We start from the raw sequence: 6,984 nt of genomic DNA on the forward strand, positions 1-6,984 counted from the left end.
GAAGTCCGGTGGCGAACCGGTAAGATAGAAGTCCTGTTGGGTCACTGTCGCGTTAAAATTTGCGGTGAGAGACCGGATGACGACTAAAACAACGCCCGTGTATCCAGATCACGCTGTGGTCACCATGTTTTCCTTTAAATGACGTTGAAATGAGACTAGGCCGATAGTTTGGTTTTCCGTAACGGCAACAGACTGCGGAACTTTCCTATTGTACTGTATAGATAAATAGCTCCCCTGTTTTAATTTATTGGTTAGTTTAACATTTAAGTCTAAGTAGCCTGTAAAGAAACTATTTTTCCTAAGATATTTTGATAGATTGGAAAAAATACTAATCCATTGAATAAAATGAAAATAAAATTTATAAAGTAAATATCTGGATTCATAACCTGTAGTCGAAGTCGATTGAATTTAGCTCACAACTGTTTTTACCTTCCGATATTGTGTTTAAAATGCAACAGCAAGAAGGTTTTTAAACACGAAAACAAGTGATAAAAACAACTTTCACTTGTACAATTTTTAAAGACTAGGTACATATAACTTTAGCGTTAATAGCTAATAGCTTAAATATGTACCTACACAAATTTAAAAATACGATTTTTATTGAGTAACGATAGGAATTATTGTAAAGTCGGATTTTTAAGTTATAATCATTCGATCCATTTACAAATAATTTACTTTTCTCGTAATTTAATAGCACTTTTTATTAAAAAATACACAATCATCCCAAACTATACCACCAACCATTATTTCATGATTTAAAAAATAGATAATCGTCTCATTTCCTTCGTCATCATGGTCGCTATACGAAATACGTATATGTAATACATAACTGTTTCGTGTCACTTGATATTCGCAGCCGTCTGGATTTTTTGACTGGGGAGAGTTTTAACGGTGAACATTAATTAACCTTCTGATTAAAATGCAAATAGTATTGTATGTTTTTTTTGGTGTAAATATATAAGTTTCAATTTGCGAAAGCGCAAGTCAAAACTCAAAGAGAGCTCAGTTAAAATTAGCAATAAGTGGTTAAGTTTGTACAATTTAATAATACTTTTTTATGTATATTGTATAGACAGGTCCATTAAATTCAATTTATTAATATTTGAAAAATTATAATCTTTTCGTAATCGTAAAAAAGTAAACTTTTGTTTTGATATGAACAACATGAAGAATTTATTTTTATTTCCAAATAATATTTACTCTTTTGTTAAGAAAACTTCTGTATAAACTGTTATTTCAACAATTAACAAAGAAAACCCAGTTCCAAATATTAATTAAAACCCCACAAAAGCACTTTGACAAAGCTTATTCTGTATACAATTACGGCGAATTACAATACACAAAAGAAATAAGGAAACTTTGGACCTTAATTTTGCGTTTTTGCGCAGTTAACACAAAGTACGGTACGTTTGCTGTCGGATAATTTACTTCAATTATCCATGCAATTATTTAGTTTTAAATATGTAGGTGTTTGCGGTCGTCAGGTACAAAGAGTCGTTTCTTTCGGTGCGGTGGCCGATGTCGGCAGACACCTTCATGTGTCCTTTAATGAATCAGCATTTCAACTTGTTGATCACAATGGAAAGTTGGTGACGAAGTGCCAACTCAGACACGGCAAGGTGATCGTATAAATTGGTTTTGCTGTGGTTCAGTGAAACCTATGTGCCTGGTTGCAACGATTATGTAATGTGCTGATTAAAAGTCATAATATTGCAAGATTATGGTTATGAATAACAGATTAAGGATACTTACGATATAAGTATAGAAGATATTATATTACCGATTAAATGAAAATTGTTCCACTTGTAACCTGATTTCAGTGCTACGTTACTTTGTGGTAGGTAACTAATGTAACTATCTATCATACTGTGCAAACAATTTGAAATTAAGAAGCATTATTATAGCTACCCTTAAATTAGAATAGAGGCGCAAAATCCTGAAGTAAAATAATCGATTATAGGATTAAGATTTATGTCTCTTTGTAATGCGAAAGTAATTTTTATTTACTGTACATAACTATGATGAACTGAATGGAGTAGTGATAAAAAATCGTATATGTCTCCCATAGAGACTAGGTGCCCTAGTTTAATTCCATTTATAGCATTTATGATTTATGTTAATACTTATTTAAATAAGTACACGCCTAGATTACAAAATAAAAGGCAGATGGAGCATGACAATCATCCATCGCCCTTGTCAAAGAAAATACGAAATCAAAAACGAATACGAACCTCCGCCAGTGCTATAGCGATTCTAGTGTCATGCAATACGTCAAAAGGGGTTTGTTATTTTAGTAAAAAAATGCTGTCTCAAACAAACAAAAAGATAAAACATCGTTTTACAGGTTTTCTGTAGATTATTTCGCTTATTTAATTTTGTATACAAATAATAATTTTACATATACGAAGGAATACAAAACTTCAACGTATGCTGCCAGTATTTTGAAAATGAATTTGCCATTTTTAGGGGTAAAACGGTTAAAAGATCTTCGGGGTAGTAGTAGTTGGATTTTTCGATCGTGAATGTGATTATTTGTATAGTGCAATAAAGGTTTATGATCATTATTAGATAATTTTAATAAGCATAATACTTTTTTTTGTTACTTTTATATAGCTTAAAAACGTAAGAGTGGTTTTCGCCCGCAATTTAATTCATTTGAACTCCGTGATGGATATGACAAAATTAATATTATTCAGGAATTATATTTATTTATTACCCAGTAAAGCAGCTGACAATGTGGTTGCCGTAAAGTGTCACTGAAAATCAGTGTTATGGTATTAGGTATGCCTCAGGTATCCTGAGTGGCTTCCTATTTTAGCGCAAGCAACCATACATAAATTTATGTTTTCTATTACCTACTAGCGGTCCGCCCCGGCTTCGCCCGTGGTACATGTTTACGTTTTCTCTACATAAGAACCATCCTCGTACTTCAAGGAATATAATAAAAAAAGAATTATCGAAATCGGTTCAGCCGTTCTCGAGTTATGCGCTTACCAACACATTTTGCGATTCATTTTTATATATAAGATTATTCATAATTTACAATGCCAATTAATTATTCAAAATTTAATTTGTGTGTTTGTGTGTATTGAAATAAATGGTTTCTTATTATTTTTATTTTTTATTTCTTTCTTTCTTTCTAAAATAAAATGTCCCGTGTTCTCGACTAAAAACTATACCGCTATCCGCATTCATATATTTTGAAAATAAAAGATAATATAGGTAATCATTGTAATTTTGAAACATTTTTTTATGTAATTTATTTAATTCAAAATTTATCATTTATGTAACAATAGAATTTTTACAATATTATAAAAAATTATCATAAACAAGAATTTATATAAAAATTAAAACCTGACAGCTAATATTTATGTAGCCAACGTTACTAACACCACTACCATAATAATTCAGATGATTGCAAGGTCATCTCATAAATCAAAATCGGTTCAGCGGTTTATACTGCAGGACGTGCCAAAGAAATATTATGTAACATAGATACACAGAAGCACCGTGTACGTATAACAGTGCAGCGGCGAAATGACAGCACACATAGCTTTATGGAAATGACGATAATTTATTCGGTTTAGTTCGGCAACGCTCCATCACGTCAGTTACGTGGTGTCATATATTATGAACGATCGTTTAATTTAATGATTGACATGTACCTAAACTACTTGCTGGTGGCTGACTGATGAACCTATTCGACCATAAGTGATTAACTCAGTTCAGACTGAGTTAAGAGATATACATTATACATATCATTTTAAATTTAGTTCATTACACTATTAGGTATGTATTTAAAAGACAAGGTTCGTCGAATGCCGCCTTAAAAATAAAAAAGACTTCACATTCCATAGGTACGAAAATCTGGCATTATGTGTATCATAAAGCATAGTATACATTTATACTAGGTAGGTATTTAACAGTCCTGATCTCATAATAATTAATTCAAAATATTCGAACATATAATGTAATTTTGCATGACTCTATAATAAGAGAGACAATTATTATGCAGAGAAGCTGAATTTAAAATTTATATATTTTGTATCAATACAAAATGTATTTTAGTCGAACAAATGTTTAACATAAGAATATTGGAAAAACATACACATGTTGACGAAAATTATAATATGACAGTGACCCGTTATCCTTGCAGTCACATTCAACTGAAAAGGTGATTGTTATTCTTAAAAATTCAATTTATAATTCAGTATCTGTAGACATTTTCACGTAATAATACAGATTGAATGTGACTTATTTATATATTTCTATTCTCTTTAATTATGATTCTTTTACCTATTCCTTCCATCTTTTACATATAAGATTTCTATATCTTTACTTTTGAGATACATGAAATAATTGCAAAATTGAAATAATTTGGAAAATCCAAAAGTGCACGCCTCATAATTTTTTTTTAATAAATATTTATTAATTATTATTTTTGTTTATTTAATAACAATTAAACCACATCGAATCAGACCCTGAAAAATGAAAGGGTTCTATTCCTGAGCATACTCAAGCGTAAGAGAAAAAAAAAGACTCGATTAGTAAAGTATTTCGGTCGCTATCGTGTTAACAAGAAAAAGGATCCGCACATACAGACGCACGGACGTCCAAGACAGAACTTTTTTAAACTGTTTTTTAACTAGTTTAAATAACAAAAATGACATCAAAAATATCATGAACGTTAAAAATAGTGTTTTTTCTTAATATGTGTGTGTATGTATTATCTTACAAGTGCAATGTATGATACATAAAGACATTTTAAGTTTGAAAAATCAGATGTTTTGCGCGAAGTGACAGTAGTACCCACCTCAACGCTTCGCTTATGAGGCGTGCAATAAAAGTTGGTATTATACTTACTCAAAGAGAAATAAAAAATATAAGAATAATAATTGGATATTATTCAAAATCACTTTGAGATTTTTGCTCTAATACTTCCTAAGTGCCACCTGCTAGTCGCAATCTCACATAGAATCGAATTTTATACCGTGATAGGTATATTCATTTCCGAAAATTTACACAATGGTTTTTAATAAGTTTTTTTACCTTTAATTATAACATTAATTATGCAGGTTAATCGTGTAGGTACCTTGTCATAAATTTAGATATATATTTCAAAATCTTTTGCGTAATTAATGTATAAATATTCTTATCATCCCATCAATTTTTGGAATCTGACTTAATTCAAATTCAACTTAAAATAAAGTATTTTTCATTTAACTCTACTTACAATTTGTTTCCTATTATTTCGTTGTATCGTGTACAAGTTAAAACCCTAACTGCAGTTATTTAATCTATTTTCCCTAGAACTCTTAACCAACATTAACCATACTAATTCGCCCGTTACATAAGAATTTTCATCAAGTTCATGTAAATCGATGATGCTAGCTGTCCAGTATTACACCGAGGTATCACGTCCACGCCCACATAGGTCGCCGCGAGGTCAGAGCGGGCGGCGCAAGGGCGATGCATGCCCTTGCCGACAGACGGTAGATGCACCCTGCAGTCTGCTAAGAGTTTAGACCTACTCTTGTGTTGCAACCTAATTTATAAGGTACTAAGATTTCATATATACGAGTATTGAGCAATGCATTTGTGGTATTGTTTTAGTCATGTAGTTTAAAGTTTAGAAGGCTCTATGTAAAATAAATGCCTCGTCAAGGATACAAATCACGTCCATTCAAAAATAAAATAAAATAAATTTAATGTTAATTCTACTTTATTATTAGAAAAAGAAAATAGTTTTATATGCATTAATTATAGCTAATATATCTAAGTAGGTACCTATTTTTAAAATGCAATCGATCGCTCATTTCTTTTTTACAAAAATATATGGATTTCCTTATCAAATGTTGTTACAATTTATGTCGTTTATATTAAAGAGTTGAAGTTGCAAAATATAAAAACACAAAGTTTAAAAAATGATTTTTTTATGCGTAGTTACGTAAACGAAAATAGGCTCGTATGCTGTGCATTTACCTTGACTGCTATTTCACAAATGTCTATTGTCATTCTGGTCATTAGGAGATTGAATATGAATATGTAACTGAACCATGAAACATCACATTTATGTTTAAACAAACATAAGTACGTAGCTTTTTGGTAAGTAGGTATAATGTTTCATTTTTCAAAAACAAAACAAAAAACAAATTTCAGAGGTAGTGTAAATCTGCACGTTAGCTACTATTAGGTATGAATTCTGTGCCTATGCGTTCGCTACATTAGCTAGCGCCTACTATATAGTTATTATTCTGTGGCTAGTGGCTACAACTAGTAGACCCTCTACGAGCAAATACGTAACCGATATTACGTATGATACGTATCATTTCTAGCTACCAGCAGTAATTTAATTTTTGCGTCATCAAATATACATATAATTTAAACAGCATTTAAAATTGGATGTGACGCTTTTAAAAAATAATAAAGCTTGAATTTCTGGCGCAATGATGCAATTGAAGTTTCTTCTTTATTCAGGCGTCGTCGCAGTGCAACCAATGTCGCTTTGGTATAAGGCCTCCATAAACGTTTAATTTCGCATTCATGTCTGCCAGACCGGATAAATTTATCGCTTCATGCATTTTGGACAGTCTGCAGACCGTACAAATGCGGGCAGATTTGTTAAGAAATCCTTTATCAGAACATCACAATACGAAAAATATCACTTTCTATATCATAGACAAGACAGACAAACTGTAAATGAATTTAGCTGATAGTAAGACGTGCGCAATGTGTAGTATAGAGACATTCGAAAAAAAGTTATTTTACAAATGATAATCTCATAGCCTCAGGTTGTAATAATTTGCCTTGCAAATATTTTTTTAGGATAACGAAAATCATTTCTACTATAATATGGATATTCTAGTAGGTACATTATTTATTAAAACAACATATTTGATACGTAATGATAACTCCCGTATGGTCTAGTGGCTAGGATACCTGGCTTTCACCCAGGAGGCTCGGGTTCGATTCCCGGTACGCAAA

General features: G+C 31.3%; 1 non-coding gene across 1 annotated transcript; it reads left to right on the forward strand.

Moving 5' to 3' along the window:
* The first annotated feature begins 6,912 nt into the window (after positions 1-6,912).
* TRNAE-UUC (transfer RNA glutamic acid (anticodon UUC)) lies at positions 6,913-6,984 on the forward strand. The gene has a single exon. It is a non-coding gene; the product is annotated as a tRNA-Glu (tRNA).

The sequence above is a fragment of the Colias eurytheme genome, chromosome 12 (assembly GCF_061535395.1).
Source record: "Colias eurytheme isolate Ceu_HAF_F1 chromosome 12, ilColEury1 Martin Lab GWU primary, whole genome shotgun sequence".
Classification (NCBI taxonomy): domain Eukaryota; kingdom Metazoa; phylum Arthropoda; class Insecta; order Lepidoptera; family Pieridae; genus Colias; species Colias eurytheme.